This window comes from Ailuropoda melanoleuca, chromosome 5 (genome assembly GCF_002007445.2).
Source record: "Ailuropoda melanoleuca isolate Jingjing chromosome 5, ASM200744v2, whole genome shotgun sequence".
NCBI lineage: Eukaryota > Metazoa > Chordata > Mammalia > Carnivora > Ursidae > Ailuropoda > Ailuropoda melanoleuca.
The window spans coordinates 100740847-100757544 of NC_048222.1; positions in this window are offsets into that span (position 1 = coordinate 100740847).

The following is a 16698-nucleotide window of genomic DNA, read 5'->3' on the forward strand; positions in this document are numbered from 1 at the left end:
TTCTTTGCTGAACTTATTGTCCGAGTGATTATATATTATAAAATCTAAACTGCCCTTACTCCATCAGAAATATTCCCTTATAAATAAAAATGTAGAATGATTAGCCTTTATAAGCACGATACTCTGTAAATTAATTGTCATGAAGTTCCCAAAACAGTTTTGCCTGAAAAGATGACCCAAGTTGATTACAAATTCCATTTACATGGAGACATAATGTCCATAAAAAGAAAAAAAAAGTTGTTTTTATATGTGATAGGGTTTGTCTTGAAGAACAGATGGAAAGTAACCCAGAAGCAGGTGGGTTGTGTACACATTTGTTATGTAAGAAGAAGCAAAAGCTTTGGCTTAATGAGAAAGTCATCTTCAGTTAAGAGCGTGGGAAGACATTTTTCCATTGAAACAAAAGCATAATGATGAAATACTAAAGCTGTCAAAATAAAAATTGCTTTAGCAACTATGTTGAGTTTTTGTCTTGGTGTCTAATGAAGGGAAGACTGCAGAGATGGAGCAGATACAAAATAAGGCGAACCTGAGCTGGGTATTGACAGAATGGGGTGACACGTTGACATCTGGTGGAACATGTTTCTGGCTTAGTCAGTTTTATCCTCCTGAACCTTTCTTCTCCTTGTGAATTGTCTCATGGAACAAGATGCAGACCTTATGCATATAATAAATTCAACCACTGATTTTTAATTCCCAAAGTATAAAGATTTTTGTTTGGACATCCTGGGGCTAATCTGTTGTGAGATTCCCAGGAAATTGCTCCAGTTCTTTAGACTCTTGAAAGGATACATTACTTATATGTGTGTGTGTGTGTGTGTGTGTGTGTGTTTTCCTAGTCTGTTCCAATGTTTTTGGCTTTGGAACTGTATGCACAGTAAAGTAGAGGTGGTACAGGAGAAAAGAGGAGGATATTCCTTCCGGCTGGATCCAGATGATTTGAATTATGAATGAAATAGAGGTGTGTTGGTGTAAGTAGTTCACATCAAACCACATGAAACATAGTCTAATGACTATTGATGCGAATGCATATGCCTTAATATGAAAGCACGAAAAAGAGAAGAATCCCTAAGGTGATGTTGGAAGAAGATGCTAACACTAGAAGGTACAGATGCTGAGATAAAAGCGATTGGGAGCTTTTGGAAGTACATTCATTCATTCACTTACTCCCTGTGTTGTGCCTTGGAAATTCAGATAACAAAGCAAAATTGCTGCCCCAAGGAGCTAACATTTTGTGATTAAGAAAGGTGGAAAGAACAGAAATAAAATATGGGACTAAAACTTTTCAGGATGTAATGACTGAGATTAGAAGTAGCCCACAGAAGAATGATTAGGATGTTATGTTTTTTTTAAAAAGAGAGAAGAGTAATAGTAAAATTATCAGTGGAAAGATCCCAGGGACTCTCTCCTTGGTAATTACTTAGGTGTCTGTGGAGAGTGGTTTTGCTTTGACCTCAAGGGGCTGTCCTGGGTTTCAAGCCTGTGATAGAACTTTATTCTTCCAGAGACTTGAAGAAAACAAAAAGAATAATTAGGTCTTATACTACAAGGTGAAAAGTTCAAATGAACTATGAAGAAAATGAAATCAAGGAATCAGCAATTGGAGGTAGAGGGAAGGCAAGCCTAGAAGAGATTCTTTAAGATATGTAAACCTTTTAAGCTAAGGGAGTAACCAGAGGCTGTGTGCCTATCACTCAACTCTTGTGTATAAACTGTATCCTGAGGATCCCTCTCTCTGAGGTAAAAATAGTCCTGCATGTGAACGGATGGGACCTGTGCCATAGCTCAGTGAGCCCCGTGAGGGAAGGACACCATCAGAGAAGAGAAAGGAGAGAGATTACCAACATCTGGGCCCTAATACTAAAGGGACGGATATACCATAACCTCAACATTCTAGCACTCAATAAATGTCACAGTAATGGAAAAAGGGAAGAGAGGTACAGATGTTTGATTTTCCAAAGGAAAAATATTCAAGAGCTATGTTTAGAGAACTCAGACAGAGGAAATTCATTTGGGAAGTTGTTTGGGGACACTGGTGAGAGACAACTGAAGTTCAGTGCTGTAAGACTCCAAACTCTAGGAAACAGAAAATTTAAACTGGGATTTGTTTTCTGTGTAAGAGAGTAGGTTTTGAGCATACCGCAAATTACCTTTAGGAAGATTTAAAGTTCTATGTTTCTCATTTCGCCCTCTAACAATTCTTCAAAAACTTTCTCTTTTCAGAGGTAGCAGGTTTTATTTATTCCTGCATTCTCAGTGGAAACTAAATGGCGCTGGTGGACAGGGTAAAAAAAACCACATATGGCGTCTTGAGCACTACACTCTGACATTACGGATCTTGCAGTAGTTGTTTGTTCTTGATTATCGAGCCTTATCCCTTACCTCCTCAAATCCCTGCCTTTACCCCCTGATGATCTTATCCTCGTTATGAATTTATCTCATCCATACTTAACCAGATGGCCAGCATGTGCACAGGAATTTATTCTGTGTAATCTAAAATGCAGAATTAGAACCATTTTGTAGAGGTTTCCAGGAAACAATTTAAGATAAATAAAAGAAAGAAGTCTTTAGGAAGTCTTAGAGTTTTATGAAGTTGTAATGGCTTGGCTGGTTTGAAATAGTGAATTCCATACCACCAACGTTATTCACAAAGATGCTGGACGGCCCCTTAGCAGGAAGTGACAGGGAAATTTCTTGCATCGAGTGGGAAGGTTATTAAATATCTGAAGCTTTGCTTCCTTATAGAGGAGCTGGAGAGGGCCCCTGAGTGGGACAGAGGGAAAGAGGCATAGCTCTTAACACTGTGATGTAAATCGATTGCTCACACCAACTATGTAAACAAGCCCACTCAATGTTTATAAACAAAATAATTTGGAATTCAAGAAAGTTGTCCAAATTTCATGAACCAGACAGTTAAGCTCAGGAGCTCAATTTACAAAAGCCAAGAAAGATTTTAAAAATCAAGCAAATCCAAATACAGGGGGAAAAAAAAGAAAAGAAAAGCTGGTGTTGTCATTTGCAGAATTCTAAGGAAAGAGCAGTCCACAAAAAAATTTTTTAAAAAATTTTTAAAGCAAGTCTCTGGCTAGTCTCTAATTTATGTGAGAAAGGAAGAATAGGAATGAGGGGCAGGATCGGTGATTACCCATAGTGATGAGGGAAGACAAAAGCTGGGATCCAAAGAGGCAGTCACATGAAAGTCTGAAAATAGAGCATTTCCAGAAGAAGACACTGTAAGGGTAGAATCCTAAAGTTGAGAACAAGCTTGACGGGTTCCAGCAACAGAAAAGAAGGTCAGAGGGGCTAGAGTATAGTGAATAAGGGGGGAAATAGAGGCAGGCAGATTGAAGAGATAGGTGGGAACCTCTTCGTATAGAGTTTTGTAGAGTTCATTTAAAAATTTGTATTTTCTTTTGTTTCTAAAGAAAGCCACAAAATTTTGGCCTAAACAACTACCAGGAAGGGAAAAACAATATAAGTGGTATGAGACACACACACTTTACCTCAAACTGTCGTGGAAGAGACAGGGAAAGTTGAAACAAGGGCCTTAACCATATTTCTAGGAATGAATGCCATTAGGCTTTTGAATTATGTGATCAACATTCTTCCTGGTGGGGCGCCTGGGTGGCACAGCGGTTGAGCGTCTGCCTTCGGCTCAGGGCGTGATCCCGGCGTTATGGGATCGAGCCCCACATCAGGCTCTTCCGCTATGAGCCTGCCTCTTCCTCTCCCACTCCCCCTGCTTGTGTTCCCTCTCTCGCTGGCTGTTTCTATCTCTGTCAAATAAATAATAAAATCTTTAAAAAAAACAAAAACAAAAACAAAAAAAACACAACATTCTTCCTGGTTATAGGAACTAGGATCCAGTTTTCAGGAAGACCAAGCCATGAATATAATGATGAAACAAAACCTTTAGTCCAAGGGAAGTCAGAGAAGTACTTCAAATCCAGAGGGGTGAATGGGACATTGTAAATCTTAGGAATAGGGGCTACTGATAATATATAATCCCATAAGTAAGTCAACACGTGGGAGGACAGCATGAACCAAAGGCAAACAATATAGTCCTTTAGTGGCTAACTCTGAAATCCAGGATCCTGGGTCAGATTGGTTGTGGAAGAGAAAAAGTGAGGAGAGGAAGTTTGACTAACCAATGATATTTTGAAGTCCTCACAAGTTGGTGGTGCTGATGGTTTTTATGTAATGCCTCTGTTGGCCAGTAGTGGGACAGGATGAAAGCTACAAGTAGGAAAATCTTCAAGAAGCTATACATGAAGACATTAAAACAGGGCAGATAAGAAAGCTGCACTATAAAGTATCATTTTGAGGAAATGGAACTTATTCAAACCACTGTATTTGTAAGTCATACAACCAAATGAATGTTTCTCCAAAAGACTCATCTTGGGAGCCAGACACTAATTCCAGAAATGCTTTTATTTCTCATGGCAATGTCAGAGCTCTTCGACGAAACATGTCCATGAGCATAACTACTTGAACAGACATGTCTTTCTTCAGTAATATTTCTCTTTCTTTGATCTATGACCGAAGGCTGGTTCTCGAGCCAAACCTACATAAAAGAATAAATATATGACACCCTCACGATTTTTCGAAAAAATGTTCTTTTAAGTGTTAAGGCATTTTCAAAATTGTTTTGAGCATGACACTGTCATAAAGCATGGGATTTCAAAGTAACTACAGGATTATTTTGCTTTTATCCATAATGAATTCTTTTTTTTTTAAAGATTTTCTTTATTTATTTGACAGAGAGAGACAACCAGTGAGAGAGCAGGGGGAGTGGGAGAGGAAGAAGCAGGCTCCCAGCGGAGGAGCCTGATGTGGGGCTCAATCCCAGAACGCCAGGATCACGCCCTGAGCCGAAGGCAGACGCTTAACGACTGCGCCACCCAGGTGCCCCTGAATTCTTGAAAGTTCATCTGGAAAATGCAGTATAGAAAAGTCAAACAATAGTCAGTTCCTTATAACTGGCTTGAAAATGACATTAAAAAATGTATGTAAGTACTATGTGCATATTTACATATTTATACATCTTTTCTTTCATGATTAAGCAGACAGTTGCATGGCATTAATCTCACGGGTAAACAATTAAAGCTGAGGATGTGCTCATTTCTAGAACTGTCTCAATTGTTTTAAATTATTCCATTTGTTTCACACTTTCATTTATCCATATTTTAGTCTTTTTAAAATAAGGAAGGCAGAAAACAATCAAATGTTTAAACAATTGCATAAACACTGCTGTGCAGGTAAAGATGCAGATATTAGCAGAGTGAGCTTGGAAAGAGGTTGTCCAGAGTTAGTCCACTAGTGCCAGTGTTGTACTCACCCTCAAATCCCCTCACGGTACAGGATAACTGCTGACACAAGCTACCACATCTGATAGAAAAGATAAGAGAACTAAAGAAGTGTCCCTAATAGAAGTAAATCATCTATAAGCCGGTTTTCCAGAAATCTTATATATGTGTCTACTTATATCTCTTTGGCTAAAACTTAGTCATATTATCACAGCCTGGCAAGGAGCCAAGTTAAAAAATTGATTTCTAAAACTAAGGAGAAAGACCGGGGCGGGTGGGGGGGAGGGGGGCGTGTATACTGGAAAGGCAACCAGAAGTCTCTGCCAAGATTGATTTCATTCCCTTAAGATATTGCTTGTGCTGAATTCTTCATCTTCAGTTTCTTTCCATCATCTAGACAGGACCAGTAATTTCATCCATTACATGATTAGTTCTTCTCTCACTTTTGAATGAAACCTGAGTACAGCTTAAGACACTGACATTTAATTTGCAAAATTATTATATTTGAAGCCTGCTGCTTTAGTCCACAGCAGTTCTTTGAACGAATAGATTCTAGTTTTTTTCTTACTAAAGGACTTCTTTGTATAATATAACCAAACATCTAGTTCACTAAAAAGAACACCATAGAGAATGCAATTGTAAATGATGCTTTGAAGTTAAAATTGATGAAATCCTAACCAAACTAGTTCGCTGTTATAGTTCTGTTTAAGATATGTTTACACTGGAGAAATGCCAGAATGTTTATAGTAGCAAAAATTGGTTAAAATAACTTGAGAAACACAAACTCTCTTTCTCTGTGTCTTTGTCTTTACCTTGCAAAGATGTTTTTTGGAGAAGTTGTCTGACTAATAGCCCTCCTAATGCACATGTCGACTATTGAGAAAAATGCTGCAGGGAACGTGGAGTGTGTGTATCTCTTCAAGATCCTGATTTCAATTCTTTTGGATAAATATGGAGGAATGGAGTAGCTCGATGATATGGTGGCTTTATTTTTTAGTTTTTTTGAGAAACCTCTATACCGTTTTCAACAGTGGCTGCACCATTTCACATTCCTACCCACAGTATAGAGTGTACAACAGGGTCCCGATTTTTTCACATCTTTACCAGTATTTGTCAATTTTGTTTGTTTTGTTTGTTTCTGATGGCCATTCTAGCAGAGGTAAGATGATAGTGATCTCATTGTGGTTTTAAATTGCATTTTCTTGATCATTAATGATGTTGAGGATCTTTCATATACTTATTGACCATTTGTATGTCTTCGTTGAAGGAATATCTATTCAAGCTCTTAGTGCAATTTTAAAATTGGGTTGTTTGATTTTTTGTCTGTTTTTTACTATTGGGTTATAGAAGTTCTTTATAGATTTTGGAGATTAACCTTTTATCAGATATATAGTTTGGAAATACTCTCTCCCATTTTGTGAATTTCCTTTGCTTTGTGAAAGCTTTTTAATTTGGTGTAGTCCCACTGACTTATTTTTCCTTTTGTTCCCTGTTCTTTTGGTGCCATATCCCATTGCCAAGACCAATGTCATAAAGCTTCCCTCCTATGTTTTATTCTATGAGTTCTATAATTTCAGGTCTTACAATTAAGTCTTTAATTTATTTAGAGTTTATTTTGTTTAAGGGTTAAGATAAAAGTCCAGTTTTACTTTTTTGCATGTGGATATCTAGCTTTCTTCACACCATCTGTTGAAGAGATCATCCTATCCTCACTGATATTTTTGTCAAAGATCAATTGACCATGTGTACATGGGTTTATTTCCAGGATGTCTATTCTATTCTTTTGCTGAGTTATTCAAAATAGCTATGATGTTGAGATAACCTAAATGTCCATCAACAAAGGAAAGGATTAAAAAAATGATACACACACACGCACAAATATTATTTGTCCATAAAAAAGAAAGAAATCCTACCAAATTTTCCCCAAAAGGGAAGAATCTTGAGGACATTATGCTAAGTGAAATAAGCCAGTCACAGAAGGACAAATACTGCATGATTCCACTTATATGAGGTATGTAAAATAGTCAAACTCCTAGAAGCAGAAAGTAGAATGTTGGCTACCAAGCACTGGGGAAAGAGGGAAATGAGGAGTTGCTTTTCAAAGGGTATAAATTTCAGCTGTGTGAGATAAATAAGTTTTAGAGATCTGTGCAATATTGTGATTATGTTACCAATACTATACTGTGTACTTAAAAATGTGTTAAGAGGGTAGATTTTATGTTATTTATTCTTCCTACAATAAAAAAAGAAATAGCAAAATGCACATGTTAATATTTGAATTCAGAACTTAAGATTAATTTCCAATCATTGTATATTACTTCCAAAGAGCCAATTACCTATAAATACGAGGTCTTGCTATGTTGTGAATTTAACTTACGTTCAGAAATCACACCTTCAAAAGCCTCTTTCTAAATAGGCAGTCATAATAATTTAATATGGTAATGGAAAACATCAAACAAAAAAGATATTAAAGCAATTGCAAATAATGAAATAATCTTGTTTTTAAAGTTAATAAAAATTCGACAAAATAAAATATAAACTTACATTAAAGTTTAGTTCCCTAATTATGAAAATAATGCTATTTGCTAAGAACTATGCAAACTATGATATGGTAAAGAAATCTCATCTAAAATTTTAGTTGCTTGAAACTGGGACCTAGGTCTCTACCCCTGCAATTCCCTTTGGTTCAGGTTTTAAGATTCCTTGTACCTAAAGAAAGTTAGCTAAAGGAACAGTATTTGGGGTTGAGATTGAATTTGATTACTGAATTGTGTTTTCAGTTGACTTCTAATGGCAACGTGAATCAAAAAGATGAACATATAATGTCTGGCAATAAAGGAGATCAGTGAAACTCCCATGGGAAAAATAACATAACCCACATAATATCATTCATTTTAAGGTGTCATTAGAAAACAATTGGTATATTTGTCTCAAGAATTTTTCTTTAATCACATAAAAGGGCACTGAAATGTAAAAGTGTTGGGTCACATGCAACTGCAAATTATGTCAAGCAGCAGTAAATTGCATTTCTAATAATCAAAAAATGATGGGATAAAAATAATAGATAGAAATATGATTTGAATGATTTCTCGATTACTATTCTCTTTAAAGTCCCTAACTGTTCTTGGGCAAGTTGTTGAGCCTTTCTGTTTCCTCACCCATAATATAGGGGAAATAGGAGCCTAGCTGATAGGACCATTGGGAGCACTGAGTTTGCACACTAAAAGAACCCAGAGCCATATATGGTGCATGCTAAGTGCTTAATGAACGTTAACTATTGTTATTATTATTATTAAAAGGAACCAATAGTTTTTGGTAAATGCGATCATACTGAATTTATGTGTATTTTTTTTTATAGTATTTTCCAAAGAACTCTCCTTGACTTTATGCAGGAATTGCCTCACAGCACGTCTTTATTCAGCTACCTTTAGCTGGAAGATTTCTCACAAGGATCCAGCTCTCTTGGTAACAATTATCATTAGTATACAAATAAGACATGTCTCTATCAGGTCATTTTCAACCAGTGTGTGTGTGCGTGTGTGTGTGTGTGTGTGTGTGATTTGACAATTCTGTACATTACTCAATCCTCACCACGAGTGTAGCTGCCATCTGACACTGTACAATGTTATTACAATATTATTGACTGTATTTCCTAGGCTATACTTCTCATCTCCATGACTTATTTATTTTTTTATTTATTTTTTGAACAGGGAAATGTTATTATTTTTTCTTTTTATTTTAATCTAAATTCAATTAACTAACATAAAATGTATTATTCTTTTCAGAGGTAAAGGTCAGTGATTCATCAGTCTTATATAATACCCAGTGCTCATTACATCACATGCCCTCCTTAATGCCCATCACTCAGTTACCCCATCCCCCACCACCCTCCCCTCCAGCAGCCCTCAGTTTGTTTCCTATGATTAAGAGTCTCTTATGGTTTGTCTCCCTCTCTGATTTTGTCTTGTTTTATTTTTTCCTGTCTTCCCCTATGATCCTCTGTTTTGTTTCTTAAATTCCACACATGAGTGAGATGATAGGATAATTGTCTTTCTCTGATCGACTCCTTTTGTTTAGCGTAATACCCTCTAGTTCTATCCACATCATTGTAAATGGGAAGATTTCATTTTTTTGGTGGCTGAGTAGTATTCCATTGCATATATGTATATATCATCTCTTCTTTGTTCATTCATCTGTTGAAGGACGTCTGGGCTCTTTCCATTGTTTAGCTATTGTGGACATTGTTTCTGTAAACATTGGGGTGCAGGTGCCCTTCGAATCACTATATTTGTATCTTTGGGGTAAATATCCAGTAGTGCAATTGCTGGGTCATAGGGTAGCTCCATTTTCAACTTTTTGAGAAACCTCCATACTATCTTACACAGTGAATGCACCAGCTTTCATCCCCACCAACAGTGTGATAGGGTTCCCCTTTCTCCGTATCCTTGCCAACATCTGTTGTTTCCTGACTTGTTAATTTTAGCCATTCTGACTGGGGTGAGTTGGTATCTCATTGTGGTTTTGATTTGCATTTCCCTGATGGCAAGAGATATGGAGCATTTTTTTATGCGTCTGTTGGCCATTTGTATGTCTTCCTTGGAGAAATGTCTGTTCATGTCATCTGCCCATTTCTTGATTGTATTATTTGTTCTTTGGGTGTTGAATTTGATTAAGTTCTTTATAGATTTTGGATACTAGCCCTTTATCTGATAAGACATTTGCAAATATCTTCTCCCATTCTGTTGGTTGTCTTTTGGTTTTGTTGACTGTTTCCTTTGCTGTGTGAAAGCTTTTTATCTTGTTGAAGTCCCAATAGTTCATTTTTGCCCTTGTTTCCCTTGCCTTTGGCAATTTGTTTAGGAAGAGGTTGCTGCCTGTGTTCTGTAGGATTTTGATGGATTCCTGTCTCACATTTAGGTCTTTCATCTATTTTGAGTCTATTTTTGTGTATGGTATAAAGAAATAGTCCAGTTTCATTCTTTTGCATGTGGCCGTCCAATTTTTCCAACACCATTTGATGAAAAGACTGTCTTTTGTCCATTGGATATTCTTTCCTGCTTTGTCAAAGATTAGTTGACCACAGAGTTGAGGGTCCATTTCTGGGGTCTCTATTCTGTTGCATTGATCTATGTGTCTGTTTTTGTGCCAGTACCATGCTGTCTTGATGATTACAGCTTTGTAATAGAGCTTGAAGTCCGGAATTGTGATGCCACCAGCTTTGGTTTTCTTTTTCAACATTCCTTTGGCTATTTGGGGTCTTTCCTGGTTCCATACAAATTTTAGGATTATCTGTTCCAAAAAAGTTGATGGTATTTTGATAGGGATTGCACTGAATGTGTAGATTGCTCTAGGTAGCATAGGCATTTTAACAATATTTGTTCTTCCATTCCATGAGCATGGAATGTTTATCCATTTGTTTGTGTTTTCCTCAATTTCCTTCATGAGTGTTCTATAGTTTTCTGAGTACAGATCCCTTGCCCCTTTGGTTAGGTTTATTCCTAGGTATCTTATGAGTTTGGGGGCAATTGTAAATGGGATCAACTCTTTAATTTCAAGAAGAATGTGTATTCTGCTGCTTTAGAATGCAATGCTTTGAATATATCTGTGAAATCCATCTGGTCTAGTGTGTCATTCAAAGCGCTTGTTTCCTTTTTGATCTTCTGTTTAGCTGATCTGTCCATTGCAGTGAGTGAGGTGTTAAAGTCCCCTACTATTATTGTATTATTATCAATGTGTTTCTTTAATTTTGTTATTAACTGGTTTACATAATTGGCTGCTCCCATGTTAGGGGCATAAATATTTAAAATTGTTAGATCTCCTTGTTGGATAGACCCTTACTTATGATATAGTGTCCTTCCTTATCTTTTATTACAGTCTTTAGTTTAGAGTCTAATTTGTCTGATATAAGGATTGCTACCCCAGCTTCCTTTTGATGTCCATTAGCATGACAAATTGTTTTCCACCCCCTCACTTTAAATCTGGAGGTGTCTTTGGGTCTAAAATGAGTCTTGCTTTTTTATACAATCTGATACCTTGTGTCTTTTGATTGGGGCATTTAGCCCATTTACATTCAGATTAACTATTGAAAGAGATGAATTTAGTGCCATTGTATTACCTGTAAAGTCACTGTTTTTGTTTATTGTCACTGTTCCTTTTTGGTCTATGTTACTTTTGGGCTCTTGATTTATTTATTTTATAACTGGAAGTTTATGCCTCGTAATCCTGTTTATCTATTTCACCCGTCCCTCCACCCATCTCCCCTCTGGTAACCAACAGTTTGTTTTCTGTATTTAAGAGTGTTTGCTTTGTGTGTGTGTATGTTTTCATAGTGAGTCTCACTGTAATTCTATCACTAGTCAGAGTTCTGGTGAGGAGACAGCTGAAACAAAACAAAACAAAACAAAACAAAACAAAACACTGATGAGCATTCTGTAATAGGATTGAAGGATTTCTCTACAGTGAGGGGGGAATAAACCTCCGGATTAAATGAAGAAAAAATACTAGAGTTTTCTTTTCCCCATCAGCCTTTTCTGTAGCACTTTTTTGCTCTATGATATAAATTATGCTAATATTTAACTTGTATATGGCATGTTGGAGTCAAAGTTGGTCATTTTTTATTCATACAGGAAGTACTTTATAAGATCATAATCTCTGAACCCAAATCATCTTTCAAATCTTTGCTACTTACCAGCTTTTTAACTCTGGGTTAAAATACTTAAAATTTCTGTGTATTGGTTCTCTCATCTGTAAAATGATGATGATAACATTTCCTACTCCACAAGGCTGTAGTGAGGATTAAATAAGTTAATATATGTGAAGCACTTCATATAGTACCCAGGCCTGATAACACTCAAGAAACATTATTACTACTGTCTGTGCTTTGGTTTTTCCCATTACCTAGCTTCTCTATATAAAACAGCTTTCTAATTATGGAGCATTTTACTTCATTTTCAAGACAACACATTTTGTTATTATCTTCACAGCACTTGAATTTGTTCTTTATATGAGCAACCACTTAATATCTTTCTCCAGGAGTTTCTTTACACTAAGGAAACTACTGTGTGATTCTAGGGAGCTGCTAACTCTGGGCCCTCTGCAGTCTGCAAGGAACATGATCAGACCTCTGTTCCTCTCCCAGAGCTCCGCTCTCCATTCAGAATCCAGAGTAAAGGAGAGAATGTGCTGACATTTAAGTGCAGAAAAGGGAATCTAATGGTAGGTTGTACTAGATAGGGGAATAATTACACATGATTTTGATTCTAATTTTGTCCCCATAGGCAAATCCTGCTCAGTGTAGCTGTTGAGCTGTGACTATTATTTTCCTCAGGTGGCATGAGGCAAGTTCATTCTTTGAGGGCTGCATAGACCATCCCTCTAAGTTTTACATTTATGTATTTAACTCTCAACTGGTCATTTCCATTTAGATGTCCAACAGACACTTCACACTTAATGTGTCTCAATCTAACTTATCATATTTTCTCTGAAAATACCTCATCAGGGCTCAGCTAAGTTTGAAGACTATAAATTTGCAACAAGCCATTAGGTAGAGCTGTGGACTTTTCTTTAAATTTGCTCTGTTCAAAGAATACAGATTCTGATATTCAGCCTTGGGTTTTATGTATTTTATGACATGATGCAGACATTGATTAATTAATGAACAGAAAAACACAGTGTGAAAATCTAAGTAGTAAGAAACCTAGTACCCAGAAATTGATAGTTTACAGTTAAAGTGAAATCAAATTTACATGTCAATGACATCTGGTGAATTTTTTATTGGTTTATCTGTTCAATAAGAAAGGGTATATGAAGAAGGCATTTGCCAGGATACTGAGTTTATCCAGACTAAAATCTTCATATACTCTTTTGCATATCCTTTATTCTCTCCTTCATTCTTTGATGGCATAAAGTACCAAGAAGCTAAACAAACAAACAGAAATTTTAAATAACATTTTTTAAATTTCAATTAATTACCATGTAAAAGAACAAAAACTGACATTTTCTAGCAATGCACGGGCAATTAGTTCAAAAAAGAGCCATACCAAAAAATAATAATGCCCTGCCCAAAGCCCATATTGTAGATGACAAATGTGGGCCAAGAGTAGCTATCTACTTTCCAGGACCAAGACAAAACTTACTGCAATGGTTAATTTGACATGTCAATCTGACAGGACCGAGGGATGTCCAGATAGCTGGTAAAACATTGTTTCTGGGTATGTCTGTGAAGGTGTGTTCAGAAGAAATTAGCATTTGAATCAAGATTGAGTAAAGATCTCCCTAACCATTGTAGGTGGGCATCATCCAATCCATTGAGGGCTTAAATCGAAGAGGAAGGGCAAATCTGCTCTCTCTGTTTGAAGTGAGATATAGATCTTCCTAGGCCCTCAGACACTGGTGTCCCTGGTTCTCAGGCCTTTGTACTTTGGATTGAATTGTACCACTGGTTTTCCTGCTTCTCTAGCTTTCAGACAGCAAATCTTGGGACTTCTCTGCCTCCATAATTATGCAGGCTAATTCCTATAATAAATCTCATATTCTCTCTCTCTCTCTCTATATATATATATTGCTTTTGTTTCTCTGGAGAACTCTGACTAATACACATAGTGAGCCAGATTTATTATTGCTGCTTTCATTTTAACCACTTATAACTAGAGACAAAGCTGTATCTTAACACTATCTGCCATTTTAAAGTTTGTTAATGAGCTTTATTATACATTCAAGAAGTTGACAACAGTAATAGACTAAGTCATTCTTTTCTCTTTTATTAAGTATTACTAGTGGCTGTGGGGTGCAGCTTGATGGGCACAGGTACTCCCAGTGGTCTTATCTTGTGAGGAAGGACATAAGGAAACTCAAGTCCTCCAAGTTTTTAATCATATTCTCATATTTACAAAAGTATACTTAGTAAAAATAAAGTAAAATAAATGTAATTTTAAAATGAATGTAGATGTGTTTAGTAGTAAGTAGAGTTTTGTCTGTGTGTTGTGTGTTTCACATCTCTACTAATGTGAAAGCTGGAAAGTCAATACAGCTATCCTATGCCATTCCCTTTGCAGATGGAAAAAGAAACAAAAGAAAAATTCAAGTTAATTTAAGAGAAATTAGCATTATTAGAGTGAAACAGAATGCAGATTTTAGTAGTGTTTTTATCATGACTCCTTATGTGAGGCAATCAAATCATCACCAATAAAATGTCTCCAATGAGGAAACCAGATCAAAGAGGTCAAATGATTCCTCCGCAATCACATAACTCTGAGGCAGAGCATTGGATCAAAGATCAGAAAACCTGGCTGTAAGTCCTTCTGTATCTTCCATCCAAGAGTCTTGTATTTTAAAAGTAACAACATTTGACCTCATATGAATCACCACCAAAGTGCTTAAAACCTGGAGGAAGATAAGGGCTAGCAAAATTTAAATATATCAGAGCCCACAAAAAATAGCCACAATTTTGTCAAACTATCAAATAGCAGCTCTTTCTTTCCTTCCAGGGTTTTTCTTGCTGGAGTCCGCTCTTGGGTTACGAGTAAAGATTTGAAGAGGTTATATTTGTAAAACCTTGTTCCTATTCAGAACTACTCTCAATAGAATCACTCCAAAAATGCTAGTTTTGTGCAATTCTAGTTGAGAATAGAGGATACCTAAAGGTGTGAATTATGCCAGTTGGTTTCAGCACTATAGAGCTTGAGGTCAATTCAAGTCCAAGCTCCACCGGAAGATGACCTCCTGATTAAAAAAAAAGAAAAGAAAAGAAAAAAAAAAGAACTAGTTATGGTCCCCATTGCATTGTTAAGTCCTAATACAATTCATAACATGATAATTTTAAGTGAATGCTCTGCTGAAGCCTGCCAAGCCTGGGAGTGGCCGTTCTTGGGGAAAATTCCCTACTTTCCATATCACAACCTGACATCAAGACTTACAGGGAAGATAGGTCCATTTCAAGACCCTCTTGGTGTTTAGAACCATAGCCAACTAGCGTGGATGGAAGAGTTATCGAATTGTGTATTAATGATGTCAAACAAGCAACCAGTAAACCTCACGGGTATGCCACAACAAATATTTGTTTTCGTTATGTGTTTCTAGGTTGCCTGGGTGGTTCTAAGGATTTAAACTAGATTCAACAAAGTTCATTCGTTTATCTGCGTTGGCTGCAGGGGTGTTCTTACATATTGAGCATCTGGGATATCTGACCAGTTGTCATCTTGCAGCAGGCTAGTCTGAGGATCTTTTCTTGGCAGGGACAGAAAAAAGAAAGAAGGGGAAGGTGGTGTGATATCTTGAGGCTTAACCTCAACACTGGCACACTGTCACTTCTGCCATATTCAACTGTCCAAAGCAAATCATACTTTCAGGCAGATTCAAGAAGTATAGAAAGATTCCTCTTTTATGGTTGGAAAAGCTGCAAAATCACATTGCAAAGAAAACGGATACAACAAGGAGTGGTGGTGGAGTGGGGAATTGGGGCCATTTTTGCAATCAATAGTGGACATCTGGGAACCTGAAGCCCAGCACATGATGCATGATCCTTCCGTGCTATTCCCCAGTAGACCAAGAGTAACGACACGCTCTCTAATTCCCTCTCCATTCCCCGGTGCCCATCACATTCTCTCATCCTTGGCCTTTCGGCCTGGTATTTCATCCAGAGATGTTTCCTGTACACGAGGACGAAATTAACACCCATAATGAGAAAGAGGCGGAGGCACCGTCTTATCAGAATGGATGCCTGGCAGCCAAAACAGGTGCAGGTACTGAACAAGAAGCAGTGCTCTACGGTGAGCATCCCGGCCCCCATTCCCCATGAGAGCAACTTGTCAGAACTGCCTGTCTTAGACCCCAGTTCACCACGCCTCCGAAATATCTGAGGCAGAGTTTCTTTTTGAATTTCAGGGATCTACTCTAGGTAGTCCGTTGATAACGTGAAATTCAGTACAAAATTCTCAACGCATGTGTACCCTTTTCTGGAGAGAAGATCTGTTAATTTCCACCAGATCCTTAAAAAAAAGTCTATGACTCAGAAAAGTTAAGAACCATGACTTATTTGGGTTAAACTGATAAATAAATCAGTACACTAAAATGCCACAGAACAGAGTAAACTTGGCTCTCCAACAGAGCACTTTTGAATCCCATAACAGGAGATATAATTGATGTAATTTAGAGACATTTTAAGGACCAGAGGGAGCAGCCTCAAGGCAGGTAAATTTGTAGGACTGAATCTCTTACTTCTGAAGAGCTGCTTTTCCAGAAGAGTTCCACTAGCCTTAAGCATATTCCCGGCCTGATAATGTTTCGAATAATTTTAATTTAATAGGAATTTGACGATATATAAAAGCACCCCCACCTTGCATCCCAAAGCTTTGTTTGTCACCTGAGAGGGAGGGCACTGAGAACCATCATAAAG